Source organism: Spea bombifrons, chromosome 1, assembly GCF_027358695.1.
Source record: "Spea bombifrons isolate aSpeBom1 chromosome 1, aSpeBom1.2.pri, whole genome shotgun sequence".
Lineage (NCBI taxonomy): Eukaryota > Metazoa > Chordata > Amphibia > Anura > Pelobatidae > Spea > Spea bombifrons.
In genome coordinates this window covers 148,256,844-148,273,429 of record NC_071087.1, presented here as the reverse complement: position 1 = coordinate 148,273,429, position 16,586 = coordinate 148,256,844, and the positions used below count along the sequence as shown (strand labels likewise).

Below are 16,586 nucleotides of genomic sequence, written 5' to 3'. Positions count from 1 at the left end.
TTTTAAGTTTAATGACAAATGTAAAATTCCTTAAAAAAGTTTATATACTCTCACAGGGCAATTTAATGAATATATTATGTTACATATTTGTGCCAGTATTTTAGGCCTTTCTTTTTAAAACCATACAGGTAACATATATATATACTATTATCATTTTTTATTTATATAGCGCCAACAATTTATGCAGCACTTCTTACATTACATATATTCAAGGGGTATGACAACGCTAATACTTAAAGCAGGCATGTCCAAACTTTTTTCAAAGAGTGCCAGATTTCATGAAGTGAACATGTGCATTGCCTGACATTCTTTGAACCATTAAAATTAAATGCAAATTAACTATTTTATGCAAAGTTTATTGAAAACGGCATACTTTTCATTTTGTGACTTGGATGACAAATCTAAACAGGTGTTAAATCACTCTGCCTTTAATATAAAAAAACCCCCACAATCTATATTTGGGCAATTTATCTGTGGGGCCTTCTAAGTCCTTGGCCCTCGGGCTGGACTTTGGACATGCCTGACTTAAAGGATCTGCTGCTAACTATATTTGGTGCATCAGCGTTACAACCCCAAAAGTGAGACTTCCCAAACCATGACAGTGCAAAGTGGTTTCACTTTTTTTTTATCAGATGAACCAGGTAGATGCACACCTTGCTACTCAAAACCAAAATAAACCCTACAAACTATATATTCCCTGAAAGCATAATCTCAAAAACACCCTACTTGCCCTGTGTGGTATGTCAGTGTTACACAGCCACAAGACACCTCCAATTCATGATAATGGAAAGTGGTTTTCTTTTTTACAGTAAAATCATTAAGTTGGGGGTAAAACTACCCCATAAACGATGTATTTTCTGAAATCACATTACCCGAGCACATCAAGACACTATCTTTCTAGGTGGACAGAAAACCACAAATGTAACATGAACACAAGATATTTTTTCCTCCATCCTTTATCACATTTTCAGGATGAATGCTACACAACGGAGTCTTTCCTTTTTTCTTGCACACATGGCATGGCTCCTTCCCTGGGTATGTGGACAATTTAAAAAAAAAAAATAAAAAAGTCTAATTTCCTGATGAATTTGTGTGTTATCTTAACTGAGTTGTAGCCATGTTCCCTGTTATGAATGTTTACATGAAGCGCTGCGTAAATTGTTGGCGTTATATAAATAGAATATAATAATAAATCTCATAATTAGACTAAAAACAAGAGTGTATGATCTTAAATGTTATTATTTAATTGCAGGGGTTAATGCTTGCATGATCGCTCTCATGTAATGACCATGCAGGTGGGGTGGGTCGGGGTTGTTCCCCACACTTATTTATGGACCAAAAAAACCATAATTGAAGTCGGCAAACTGGTGATCAAAGAGTTGAGGTTATATTTCTCTTGTAGGAGCGATCACAGGTTGGAGGGGGCTGGTAGCTACTGTAATTTGCCGCGATCATAGAACATTGTGAAGGACATAATATAACGTCCAATCATGGTCAGAAGCATGATGTTAGAAATGATGTCAGAAATGATCCGGCTAAGCAGAGCGGGTTTTATTATAGAAATTATTCGCACAGCAAAACAGGAGTGTCTTTCAAAAAAGGGCTAAGCTCATTTAGCATATAGAAGAGAACGGAATAATTGAAGGAATTAACTTTTGAAAAATATCCAGTGGAACAGCACCTTTGATTTATTCCGCTTTTCCATTCTAACAGTGTCTGTTCTTGTTATTACACGGTTCGACAGTGCCAGGTTCCCACAATAACCATTTCGAAGCATAAAGTACATTAGATAATACATTTCCCAAAGTCACTCTTTTTAAGAAAAAAATAAATGGCTTAAGCGAGACGTTTTGTCTTAAAAAATAAATAAATCAATAAATACCCCCGGCTAAAAGGTACCTATAGCAACAGCACATTAGTTCCTAACAGGGTTCTCCTTCCAGTGACATCACCTCTAACTTAAAACAACCGGTGTCATCACCGCACAACAGCCGTCGTCTTGACAATATGTTCACCATTTTTAGCTAACATATGTACATGTGTAAAGTAGCTGTCACCAGCAAAGAAAACAGGATTACTGTGCATGAAAACACAAGAACATTTAACTTTCAAAGAAGACCTCTCATCGGTCTTACTCCTGTCACTGGTCTCTTGCCATACCTTCATACTGTTCAGTCTCTATGTATTTCTAGTAATGCCATGTATTTAAACAATGTTTACATTGAGATACACTTGTGAGGCTGCTCTACCTCAAACATTTGCACTTCCACATCCTGCTAGGTTGTTTGAACAGGGCCCTCCTAACCTTTTGTTTCTGTAAGTCCAAACTGTTTTGCAATGTATTTCTTGCTACGTCCTGTTTGACCATTACACATCTTTGTGGAATATTATGGTGTTCTATAAATCAATGATTGCAAGTACAGTATGGATACGTAAACTATATGGACAAATGTATTGGGACACCGGACCATTACACCGAAAGGGGCATTTATGACACTCTTTTGGGAAGGCTTTCCACAAGACTTTGATGTGTTTTTGTGTTAATCAGGCACTGATTTTGGATGAGGAGGTCTGGCTTTTCCAGTTCATCCCAAAGATGTTAGATGAGGTTACGGTCAGGGCTCTGTGTGGCCATTCAAGTTCTTCCACACCAAAGTCGCCCAACCATGTCTTTATGAACCATGCCTTGTGCACCCTCTATATGGACAAAAGTATTGGAATCAGGGTTTGGGCCCCTTACTTCAAAAGAAGGGAAATCTTAATGCTTCAGCATACCGAGACAATGCTATGCTTCCAACTTTGTGGGAACACTTTGGAGAAGACCCTTTTCTATTCCAGCATGACTGCGCCCCAATGCACAAACCTCAAACACTTTTGAATCATCCTCCTGAGCAGACTGACAGGGTTGGGAAGTACCATCAATAACTGGTCTACCTATCTCAGCTTATTTTAGGTTAAACAAAATATCTCCAAAACAAGTAAAAGACACAAAACCTGGAAGCTATAGGTAATTGTGGTTCTGTCCCATTAAATAATTGTACTGAATAAAGCTGAATTGACAATATGTGCTTGAGATGTGCTTAATGTGGAGCCTAAAGTTGAATGCAACCATTTCCCCTCGAAATGTTTATTTCCATTGCTGTCACAAGGCTGCCCTACTCAATGTACCTTGTTGTGGATGATCCTTTTCTTACAGGGCTTTTGGAGTTGAAGGATTTGACACACGGACACCCATTATTAACTTAACTTGCTGATAAATGTCTCTGCCACAGGGAGACTGTCTGAAGCCAGATGGGAATAACATTAAATGGAATTCAATTAACGCACACTAATATCCAAATCTCCAGTCAAAGGATCGTGAATGGATCCAGGCAAAGTAAAGGGGGAAAGTTAAAAAATGACCCATCAAAATGTTCTCTAAATATCAATGATGTCTCAAAGCAAAGTACTTAACTGTTGGATGCCAGGAAAAAACAAGTATACTGCACATGCCATTGGGACCAGTATTCACTATGCTCACAACACCTCTTTGTAAATGAATCTCTCTCTGCTAAGTGAAGACTGATGTGTTTTGATTGTTATATGCATTATTATATAAGAAGATATATCATATAATATCATTACACAAATACATACAGAGACTACATACCTCTCTCAACTTCTTGTCCTGATTTGGCAGGGGCAGAGCTTTGGAGGTAGAGTGTCACTCAAACTGGCAGTGCTACTGTGCATGCTTACAATTCTAGATATGTCTGGGACACCGGAGAATTAAATTGGAACCATGAGATTGCCGCCCCAATCCTACTGGCCCGCCGAGCTCTACCTCTGTTTTGAAGGAGAACAGAGGTAGAGGCCAGTAAGACAGCAGGAAAGTTGGGTCACGTGAAACTATACCAGCCGCTCTCAGATGACCTGTTAATAGGACTATGCAAAGAGGTCGTCCATTCAGAGTTGAAGAAAGGGATTTTCACATAGAGCGAAAAAGAACACTAAAAATGTGGAATTTACTGCCAATAGCGGCTGTGCTATTAAATTCAATGTTTCAAAATGTCGCCTAGATTTTTTTTTTTTTTTTTTTTAGCAATGAGAAGATTTTTTCCCTCCTTTTGACACAAAACTGGCCCCCTAGGACTCTGTCCTCTGTTATGAACACCGAGACACGAGCTCGGTCTCTAAGTATACGCGTCAGGGGAGTGGGCACAGGCCTCTCTAGTGCACATGGGCCACTTACAAATTAAACCTCTAATCTCCCTGATACATTAAGTAAGCAGGGTACCAGGGAGCTGATCACCAAAGAGGGCTTTCTTCTCTAGGCAGTGATATATATGGATAATTTACTTATAGGAACCAGTGTGTCCTAACATGTATTAACCTACTGTTAAATTATATTTTGTCAATGTTATTGTGAACAGCCCCATGGGATATTGTCTTTAAATAAACTGAACATACATGCATACCTGGGAGCTCTAAGTTTTGCAGGGAGACTCCGGGTGAAGCGCTGCTTCTCTAGGTCTCCGGGTCACTACGGGAAACTTAAAAATAGCGTGTGTCCTACGAGGTCGGCGGGACCACCCACATCATCAACGCATCCCCCGCAAGGTAGCTGGATCCAGAAAGTTTCCAGCTATGCATATATTTAAAGTCAGTAGATGTGCCACCTAAGAATGGGTACTCCTAGCACAATGGGCTGTGTGTATTCTAACCAGGACTGAAGACCACTGGCATCAGCAAATCAAGATTTTTAACCAAAGACCATTTTTTATGTTAAAATATTCAAAGCAGAAAACATTAAAACGGTTGCAGGAACAACATTTTATGTGAATGGTAACTATCCTGGAAATTTCACGTACCTAATGCCTATACAATATGTAACCTGATGCTTATCAAACGGAGAACAGCTGTTCTACAGTGTGTGGTTGGGTTTTTTTTTAAGGCAGAATGGTCTATCCTATTTACTGTAATTATCTTGACTAACAAATGTCCTACAAAAAGCAAATATTAAATCTTGCAATCAAATAAGCATTGCTAATAGCTATTTGACTTAATAGCATTTTCACAATATCTCATTAATTTCTTTTTCTAGATTCTGCATGCTCCGGATTTTGCAGGTTTGTAAAGATGATAGAAAGGAAACATTATTTATGATAAACTGAATTGGCAAACATTTTTTATTGCTCTATTAAAGAAGGCAAACGTTAATATCACAGCATATAGACGCGATAGTATTGTTGTGTAAATCATTTCATTCTAAATGCACTGACACATAGTGGCATTGAAAACTTGAGCCAACAGATAGCTGACAGAGTTACGATAATGAATTAAAAATCGATCCAGATAATACTTGAAGTTGAAATAAACCCAAAGAATAGAACTGCATAACAGGGAGCCTCAGACTTACAGAGTGGCAACTAGAAATAATGACGGCGGCACAGAAGAGGTAAATACATCACTGATCACAGGCACAATGTTTTTATAAGCGTTTCCTTTTAATGTGTTGTACCTGTTGATAAATGGCTGTTTTATTACGGTACGCTGTTTCTGTTATTATATCTTATCACTGTTATAATGTATTATTGGAGCCCCGTCGGCAGCTGTGTCCCATGACCCAGTAACTGTCCACTGTACTTTCTTGAGTACTACGTGACCATCAACTTGTCCCCCCATTGAAATAAAAGCCACCTTTCTGGTTGGTCTCTGTCCCTCATCTTCAGAAGCTTAAATTTACTGGCCACTTTGAAGGGACACTTGATGCCCCATTGGCCATAGAGAACAAATCAACTGTGTGTAAAACCAGTTTATCCAGCGTCACCTATGTCCGGTGTCCTTAAATACCCTGTGTTTTCCCCATTAAACAGTCTCTGGTTCTTTTGCACCCTGACTGGTACGTCCTGTCATTACTATTGGTTTGTGTTTGTTTGGGAGACATTTTTCCGGAGAAGCACACTTACTCCGAGACCCAGAGCAGCTTCCCACCTGTAGCCGGCTCACACTGCAAGAAAGGTGGCAGCGACGGCCAGGGACCTCCTGATTCTCGCTATAATAACCAACAAATAAACTGTTTAAAAATTAAGATTACTCTTCTTCTAAATTCTCACATAAGTAATACAAACAACAGTCAGTAGAGCAACAAAGTCATAATAAAGCACTGCCTGCAAGCCCAATACACGCCATAAAAATTTCCTTCTTTGGACATCTGAAATGCCTCTAGACTGTAAGCTCGTTTGAGCAGGGCCCTCCTCACCTGTTTTCTCTGTAAGTCAATTTGTTATGCCCTGTCTACCCATTGTACAGCGCTACGGAATTTGATGGCGCTATATAAAACAATAAATAATAATAAATGTAACGAGGTATGTTTAGTACACCAGCTTGAGATCAGTGGAGACAGGAGTAACCAAAAGTAATAACCTCAGCTGGAAAGAGGTCAGCATTTAGTATACTCTTGTAGTAGTTTTTCTAGGTTGGTCACAGTTTGAATTTTTCTATTATTTATTTATCTCATTTTTAACAATACTCACTGGGATCTTGATATTAGGGAGCTGAGAAATGGAATTTACAGAAACTAATGCAAGTTGAATGGCTTTGCACAGTAACAATTTTGATTTTGCAAAAGCAAGGCTCTAAACATTATTTCATAGCAGACACATATGTTACAAAGGAATTAAAGGTCATGAAACGGATACATGTTTGCATAAACATTGTTTCAATTTGCACGTACAAGACCATTGGAACCTAGAACAAAAAGGTAAATAAAATACCAGGCTATCGGGGACACCTCTTTTTCCTCCAACGCCCCAAAATCAATCATGAAGCGTACCACCCTGTCTCCAGTCGCTGAGGAAAAGATAAGGGGCAGTGTCCTTCCTAACCACTGATTATATATGCCGTATACACACATACATACATACATACATACATACATACATACATACATACATAGAGTACATTTTGTACTAGATCTATGCAATTAAACCCATTGGAGATAATCTTCTGTTATCCATTTTGTTGGGTTCCAAGAATGAGCCTAAAACACATTTTATTGATTTCTGGCTCTCTTGGACCTCATCCATGGATTATGTTGTTGGATAAACAGGATAGGATATACTGAGCAAAGTCATAAATTGATTTCCCATATCTTGGTAGCTACAGTATGCACCATAACTGCACACAGAAGCGACCATGTTTTATTTTTGCTATTTTTAGCTAACCAATCAAGAAGCTATCCAGCCAACAATGAGCCCCGCAAAAGAACATACAAATCTGTATAATCTGTATTAAAACAGTTTGAGTGCCGGCACATTATAGATACTATCTTCCTAGCTGTACTTACTCACCAACCTACGTGGGCTGCGTGTGTTTGCCACAATAATGCTCTCTGAGCAATCACTAAATCCTGTGAAAGAACACAACATTGGACTGGAGTTGGCCCTGGCACTTTAAGGCCAGCAGACATAAATCACAGGGGTCCGGCCATATGCTGCACGTCTACATTAGAAGTAGCCCCCCAAACAACCCACGGAACAGCTCCTGTCCTTCTAATTCTTCTAATTTTTATTCATGTGCCTTCATGCCAATAGTTTTCATATATTATAAGTACAATTACTTTGTAGGTCAAGATGCTATCACATACATTTTTTAAATGCAAACACCAAATGTGTACACAATTGTGAGACACATACCGCACTACAAGAAGAGTATTAGTTCCACCTAATATTGCTGTAACATGCTTCCCTACTGTTATTCATCATGAACATCAAGATGAAACCTTGCAATGTTTAATACAGTAATTAATTCGACACTTTAACAGATGACAGTGGTCCCTTTCAATATTTTACTCGTAAATAAACTAAGGCAGAAGCGACTTAAGCAATAAGCAAGTCGATTGATTTTCACAATCTAATCTGCAGTGCATGGCAGCCTTGTGCATCGGTGTTGCTTGGCTTCTCTGAACCTTATATCTTAAAGGTACTATGAATCCTACAAAAATCATTAGATAAGCGCTGTGTCTTATTAAAGTGTCTTATTAAAGTACTAAAAATAAGCTGATCTGACTTTTTATTTTCCAAAGTAACCATGTACATTTTAAAAGGGAAAATCTATGACCAGATAATTATACGCACAAACTTTTTTTTGCTTAGGACTTCTTAAAGCGTAGCATCGCACCCGCACAAAGCTGTATTCTCTTTCAATGTACAGAAGCACCAAGGTCAGTGGCTCAGCTCGCTATTGGCCAGAGTTAATTTTCCTACAACCAATAGGAATTTACAGAATGTGATTCTGCTAAACAATATTTTACGCATATAGCGGTTAGTTAACCTTGTCAGATCTCTAGACCACGGGCATTCAATATACAAGTAAAGAAACGTATAATACCCTTATTAAAAGAAAGTTATGCCAGTTTAGTTAATTTTACAAGCGTGTGCCGAAAAAACGGTCTACCGACTACTCCAACTCCGCTACCTCTTTTCTCTTCAATCTCTCGTGTCACCGTGTCCTTCCCACCCAACTCAACCTCTCCCTTGACATCAGAACATCCCTCCCGCTCCATGTCAGACTTTTCCTTAAAGGGAACAAGTTTACTCTCCCTGTCAATTTCACTAAAGAAGATTACGTATTAAAGTACTCTGAGTAATTCACCATGTATTCTTCAAAAACGACATGAGAGATAATCACATGGTGCCATAAAGTGATGTCGAAAATACAAGCAGGGCCAACAACTAAAAAACCACTTGTGATGGGAACCAGGAGGTCTACCGAGATGTCCTTGGCCTTCCTTGTAGAGAAAGCCGACTACAAGATGAGCAGCCACTCCGGTTCTCAGAGTAAATGTGTTTATCTGGGGGAAAGGATTTCCCAAGAAACAATACCACCAGTCACAACACGACACACCAGTCAGGATGCAAGAGAGCACTTTATTGGGACTGGACATTGTTTAAATAACCACTTAGCAGGGGAAAGCGAGTTGACTTAGACAGGAAACATTTAACATACCGTACTTAATACATAACATACTAGCACTGGCACCAGTCTCATATCCACATTCAACAATAGCGAATACACAACAGAATGGATTAGGGAAGTAACACTTACAAGTAGACTAGACAGCGAGTCAATCTAAATACACACAGAAATTGAAACAAGGGTTAACATACAAAATATTACAGTCCCAAACTCCCAATAGCTATAACCAAATACGCAGTAATGTATACATAAAAAATATTTCACTATGCTAAACAAAACAGAAAAATATCATAGAAGAGATATAACCAAAATAATCCCATATTAACTGTTACCACCATTTTATTTTCCGGATGATATGCTTTTTCTCTTACTCTTGGAAGCTCAATTTATACATACATTTTATGTTACACATTATTACATATGAGTTGTATTCAGTAAACTGGTAGAGTTACCAGTTTCTGCATTATGAAGGGCCAAGCCCTGTGAGCGTCTCCTGCAAGAAAGGTTATGTTGCCCCTATATATGTAGTAAGGCCAAGGAGCTGAAATAATCCACTCCCAGGTTAGTTCCAATATTTTTGTGAGTAAAATCAGCAATTATTGTTATTATAACATAGCTCACACATGGAAAAATGTGGTTAGTACACCGATTATAATTTTATTTTAAGAATAGAAATGCTTTTAACAAAATCTGCTATATTGGGGCTTACAGTAAAAATTCAGTATGCCTTTTGAAAAAAAAAAAAATGGAAAAAAAAAATATATATCTATATATACATACACATATCTATATATGCATACATATACGATAACCTAATCACTTTAGAAGTTCCCTGTAACCCAGCCTGAGAACTATGTTAAACCTGGTGGTAAAAAGAAAAACCCATACATTGAAAGATGCATATTTGAAATTCTAAGAAACACTGAACTGTAAGTGCCATTACGCTTTAGAAAGCCATAAGAGCAGAGTTCACAATGCATTAATGGACGCACATTCTATAGCTTCTGCTGAAACGGTCGCAGAGAATAATACTGAAGCAGAATTATACAAAGCACTCACATTCACATTTGTTGTAAACACAGCAGCTCAAAGAATTTACTAACATATATGGTGCGCTTAGTATAAAATATAATTAACCCTTTTCTCTGCGTCAGGAACGCATCGTGTTTCCATTTGCAGACAGCATTGGGTCAGTGTCTCTGCATCTCATTCTTTGGTCTCTTAGTTTGCTTGTCCTCTTATCCCTGTACGCTGTACATAGCTTGGCGTGTGGCCGGACATCACCACGCTGTATTGGCGCCAAATGATCCATCTGGCCAACCATTTAAACCAGTCTCTCTTACACATTGCTCATATAGTGAACCAGATGTGGCGATTCTTTTCATGTTACTGACATTTCCATTATTTGACCTCAACTTCTCCATTTGACCTCGCTTGATCACAGCCTGCCCTGACATTTCTCGGCATGTTTACCGACTTTGAGATAGGATCTCTAATATTTTTAAGTGTGTGGCGCAAACACCTGGTGTTCACAGTACCTGGGTGCTTCACCAGGGGATAAGCTATAGGAAGAAAACCTACATTCAGATACATGTATCCCTAAGCATCTCAGACCAAGGGATCCAGCTGTAGACGCTGCAAGCATTAATCATATTATTTAATTGCCAAATCCCCATTTAATTTAAACAAGGTATATTTATCATTTCAAATATTTTTTTCAGCAACATTTTTCATGGTGTGATTCTGTAGTATTCCCCACATGCATTTCTTCCTTTTCCCACCCCGATTAGGTTGAGTGCCCGAGATGTGTTTGGATGAACAGATCTCCTGGCATGTAGTATACTTACCGCTAGTCAGCTAGGTGAACATGCATGGAGATCAATCCCCTTTGAATTTAATATGAGTGTTTTCCTGCCACTTATTGGCTGCTTCAACATCTAGCACCTAGTCTAGTCATCAGCAGCCAATCAGTACATATACGCATTAGCGCTTCTATAATTCCAAATCTCCTCTTTTAGTTCTAGATGCACCTTAGTACATAGTGAGCTATATACTGTCCAAGATTCGCACGGAGCATCACGGTGAAGCACCACATATCGGGTTCACTATGGAGATACTCTGGGTCACAGGAGCGGCCCACTTTCCCTCCAACCAAGGCCAATTTTCCTGGGATCGTCCCTGACATCAGCGGACCACCCACCGTCAGCAGGATCGTCCACCCGCATCCCAAAATGTAGAAAGCCCAGGGTAGCTGGAGCCTGGATGTTCTAGGTACCTATAGACCTAGCCCATTCCAGGGTATGCTCCAGGTACATGGTTACGCTACCATATCACCATCTTTTTACCACCTGCAGTTTACACCCATCTGCTTCATACTGCACACCCCTCAACATTTCAGGTGTCCAAATCACTGTGCTGGGGGTATGTAGCAAGAGGTGGAAAAGGGGGCTGCCACAAAATTAGGCTGGGCCGGTCTAAAAGTCAGAAGATGGGAGACGTTGCCACTCCTCTACCTTACCTGAATAGTGACCTAGTGATGATGCAAAAGAGGAATTCCCGAGCCAGCCTATACTCCCTACATTGCAGGACAGCGGGCAGCTACACAGGACAGCACCCAAAAACCATGAAAGTTGGGACATATGATGATTGCTTTTCTACGATCAGACCCATTTCCCCCATATATTCTATTTGCTCACTTTTTCATCACTTCCCTTGGTTACCGACTTTGGCTGTATATACTATACTACAGTCTGTGCGTTCCAAGGCTTCAGCCCGGTTGTATTATGGTTTTTTTTTCCTTTCAGAAGTGGAGTGAGGCGTATGATGTAATAAAGAATATCAGCTCTATCTTGTAAAGGGTGCCTCTGGGTCATACTGATCATCCATAGGCTCAGTTTTAATTCAGCAACTCCATAAAGGCCACCCTACTCACATATGAGAATGGCTGGATTAACCCTGTGTAATGCATATTACATCATAGTAAATTAATACTATACCATAAAAGAAACATCACTGATTTAAATATTGTTTATACAGGACCAGCCGTTTCTTGAGGATAAAACGTACCGGGATTAAGTGCTCATAACGCATAGTTAGCGAGCTGTAACAGCAAGTGAATAAACTCCTCTGTCATTGTTTTGTGCACGAACGGAGAAGCCTCATGCGGCTTTCATGCAGTTTCAGACCTTGTGTCATGGTTCTTCTGAACAGCATATATTACAAACTTGCCTGTCTGGTAGTACAAATATAAATTAAACCACCAATTAAGCCCAAATATTAAAATACGGTTCAAATTTAGAGTTGTGCTGGTATATAGCAAATGAAATCCATAAAGCATTATAAATCGGGTAGATCCAAAAGCTTAATTCTTTTTGCATGTAGTTAGACACTAAATTAGCAACACCTACACATACTGGGTTTCAGGTCTTATTACAATTTCATAACTTTATTTATACAACACATATATTTGTATAAATAATTTATCTCATTTGATTAATTTATTAGCTTACTAATCAGTTGATACTATACTATTAATGTTATCATGATGTATATCAATAAAGTTAGGAAACTGTAATAAGGCCTGTAGGTGTTCCTAATTTTTGGTCTCCCCACACACATTAACAATGAACCATTTAGAGTAATTTAGGCCGGCACACTCCTTTTCAGGCAATTTTTGTGGAATTAGCTCCCCAATTGAGGATAAGACAGGCGTAGTCCCCACATATCTTCTACTTTATATTGCGATCTAAAAAGTGTGTCTGCCCAGAGAGTTTGCTATAATGTGCTGAAATGAACAAGTGTTCATTTAGCACATTATATTAACATTATAACGGACATTTAAGCACAATAATTCACTTACTATAAGAAGTAGTTGAAAAATCAGGTATACAGAGCTGACAAAACCATGGCTGAAAGGCTGTGTTCAACAAACGCGTGAATTTCTAAATGCATTCCTTTTCGATAATGGATAATGGCACAGCTTGTATAAAACTGGGAAATCCTTTTTCACTTTTACTTAAAGTTAGTTTATTAAAATTATACTGTATGCATATCTAATTACGGTATTGAGGTCAGAAATAAGATTAATTTCCTTCCGAATTGGCCACCCTTTATACCAAGCCAGATTTTTGCGTTATTTAACATAAGAGCTAAGTAATACATTAAACAGGTGCTACAGCGACTAAACCCCTGAGGGTCTCATAGCTTCATGAGACTGTGGTGGTCCGGCGGGAGAATATGTATCTCATATAACTGATAGATCAGGGGGTATAATCTATTTGTCATCTTAAGAAGTCAACAAATGACCAAGGGTTTCTTGCACTTTTCATGAACTATGGTTCTGGTACTATCTGCTACATGCACTTGTCTGCTAGCACTCATGATGGCACAATCTTCCACCTCAGAACCCTCAGTGGCCACCTAGCTTGCATACTATGCTCAGCAGAAGACCATCAGGAGTCTGAATAACTTTAGCACATAACAGCAACCCTTTGTCTTATCTAAAAACACACATCTTTCGGTTAACTCCAGTTAAATCCGGGGCCAGGCTGGCTGTAGGGCATACCAGACAAATGCCAGGTGAGTGAACGCCCGATAACTCGACTCACTGTCAAGGCCAATGCTATAGCGTAGTATGTGGCCACCTGCTGGAATCATTAAAGAGTAAGCTATACTTCTATATCTAGGTTTATGTAGTTTATGTTTCCAGCAGCCGCCGGAATGCCTGTGATCTATGAATCAGTAGCATTAAAGTGGTTAAATCACTGAGATTTCTTGAAAGCCTTCTTACTCATTGAATAATACATTAGGCAGAGCAGCCTTGGAGATGAAACCGCAGCTCTTCTGCCAACTCTCCCTTTAGTGAATAACCTCATTTGTGTTTTAGGACACAATATTCTTTCTATCAAAGACCACTATTAGGCAAAGGCACTGTGGATAGCGGGCGGCCTTCGTCACCCTGGTCAGATAAAAATATATCCTGCTAACCAGCTGCAGTTTGGGAACAGAAGCTCAATCCATCTGGTCATCCAGAGGGCTCATAGGTCAAGTCTATAATCCTCTTATATTTCATTGAAATTCATATGAATGTCAATTTCAAACCTAGGCACATGATTTATTTGTCAAAAATATCTATTATAGGTCCAATAGATAAAGGTTAAAAAATGCTACCCAATAACTCTGATGTACCATGACGTCTGAAGGGTTTTTTTTGGAGGGGGGGAGGGGTTTACAAAAAAAAACGTAATACCAAAAGTCTAGTATGTCAGCTTCCATGAACCTGCCATTAAAAAAACCTTTGTATCTTCAAATTCATATTAAACACACCATATATTTTATGCAGGCAATATGTAGAAAAGCCAATGAATCTGACACTTGTAATTTGAAATGAAAAGGTACAAGGTAAAATAGCCTACTATTCTTAATTTTGTCTCAAAGGGAAAATAAGTCTGCCTTTATCAGTGCTAAATTTAATAACTATAACACTATGACGAATTTTGATGCAAAAGTATCGAACTTTTACCATCATCGAGATTTCACTTGTTGTATTAGAGAAAAGTAACTGTTCCAGCAGTGGCCAGTCGAGTGGAATCTTTTTGTGAACCAATACTTGTCATCGACCATTGAAAGGGAGAGTCTTTCTTTTGGAAACCCCCTGTAGAACATATAGAGGCAGGGGTGGCCTCCATTTTTAAAAATAAAAACGTCCTTTTAATAAACGATGGCTTTAACGCTCATCAAAACAGGCCGCCAATATTGAAGACATGTAGACTAAAACACAATTTTCAAATGACACGAAATGACAGATGTGCAGGATGTTTCGGTAGACGATTATTTGCCGTTCCTTTCAACATGGCAACAAGAGATGAATTGTGGGAATTGCATAAAAAGGGAGCTTCACCATGTTCCTCACATCAGGGGTTATTGGCTGTTGTCATTTGCTATGTATTAAGTAGAAATGAATCATTAATTAAAAGGCTTTCAGCTCTTAACCTACAACATGTATTACGTTCTCAATATTAATCTAAGCTGCCGGGTGAAAGTAAACTTGAAACATGGTTCCTTTGTTTCCTTATTGTGCTCATTCAAGGATTGCGCATGGACAAAGGCTGATGCTTATCTGGTGGCCCTTATGAAAAACGGCAATGTAATAAACCTAATTATCTCTCTTCAAAGTCAATCACGCAACATCCATAGCTAGTAATGACTACACAGATTATAATAAAAACATGTAAATGTTCATATACACCCCGTGCACAAAAGTGCATTTGCACTTTTTTTTCCCCCTTTTCACTAATGCTGCTGATGTAGGTTCCAGGCTATAGCTGGCAACAGATTCTCAGAAATCAATTTGTTAAGCATCACTCTGCTTTCATTTCCATTAAGAATTACAAAATGCATTAACATTAGCCCATCTGGACATATGGGCAATGCTGGATTATTGGGCATTTCAAGTGTTAAAAAATTCCATATTATATATATACAATTATACTATTATATATTATATATATACAATTATAGTATTATATATTATATATATACAATTATAGTATTATATATATATATATATATATATATATATATATATATATATATATATATATATATAGTATGATACTATTATAATTATATATATACAATTATAATAATATCATACTAATATATATATATATATTACACACACGCGCACACTTGTTTTAAAAACATTTTTATGGAACATAAATCCATTAACACACAAAAAATTAAATACAGAATTAGTTTAAACCTTTAACATATACAGTGCATTTTTTTTATTTGAAATACAAAATAGATTATAAAATTATATTCATCTATAATATTTACAACGGCTAAGCAAATGCAATGTACTATAAATATATACATGATAAATATAATAAAATATCTAGTCTAGAAAATGTTCTATTTTTGTGTCATTTTGTGGTGATTATAATAGTAAATTACCGTTTCCTCTGTTGCTTAATATCGATGGGCTTGTTGATCGCATACGGTGATCCATGTATGTAGGCACTTCGGTACCGAGCTACCTTCTCAAGTGTCAGGTATTCACAGTTCGATGGTAAACTCATCTTTGCTACACAAAGGATCTAGAAGCACCTGATAAACATTCTTCTGGATGCTAGAAATAAATGCGTGTGTTCTTGGTTTTCAGATCCTGAAATTCAGTCTCCAATAGAGGTTTCCTCTAGAAATCTCCTTTCGTTTAAAAGTAACATTTATTCAGCTGCATGCACTGCCTGTCTGTGTTCCTCATCGCTACAGCAATACCTTGCTTGTTGTTCCAATCCGCTGTCATGCTCTGACCAATTACTTGTTGCAAAGGCTGGGTATAAAGTCCCCAGCTTAACAAAAGCAGAGGGCAACGTAGTACTTTTGACTACATGTACTGACAGCTTGATCAATTTTCTGTGTAATCACTAAAAGCCAGTGCAGGCAAACATCGCTGGAAGAATCAGAGGGCTGGGGATCTATTCAGCACCCCTTCATGGGCACAAATAATAAAAACAGATACATGTGCTGTATCTTTATAAAGGAAAATGCTTCTCATATTGCCTGACAATACAAGTCCATTGAGGTTTTATAGAATATGGACAAAAATGATCATTGTAAAAACT

At 38.2% G+C, this 16,586-nt stretch overlaps 1 protein-coding gene across 1 annotated transcript in view; it reads right to left on the bottom strand.

Moving 5' to 3' along the window:
• Positions 1-16,586, bottom strand: part of PDE4D (phosphodiesterase 4D) — a 326,292-nt gene that overhangs the window by 130,338 nt on the left and 179,368 nt on the right. The window lies entirely within an intron of this gene.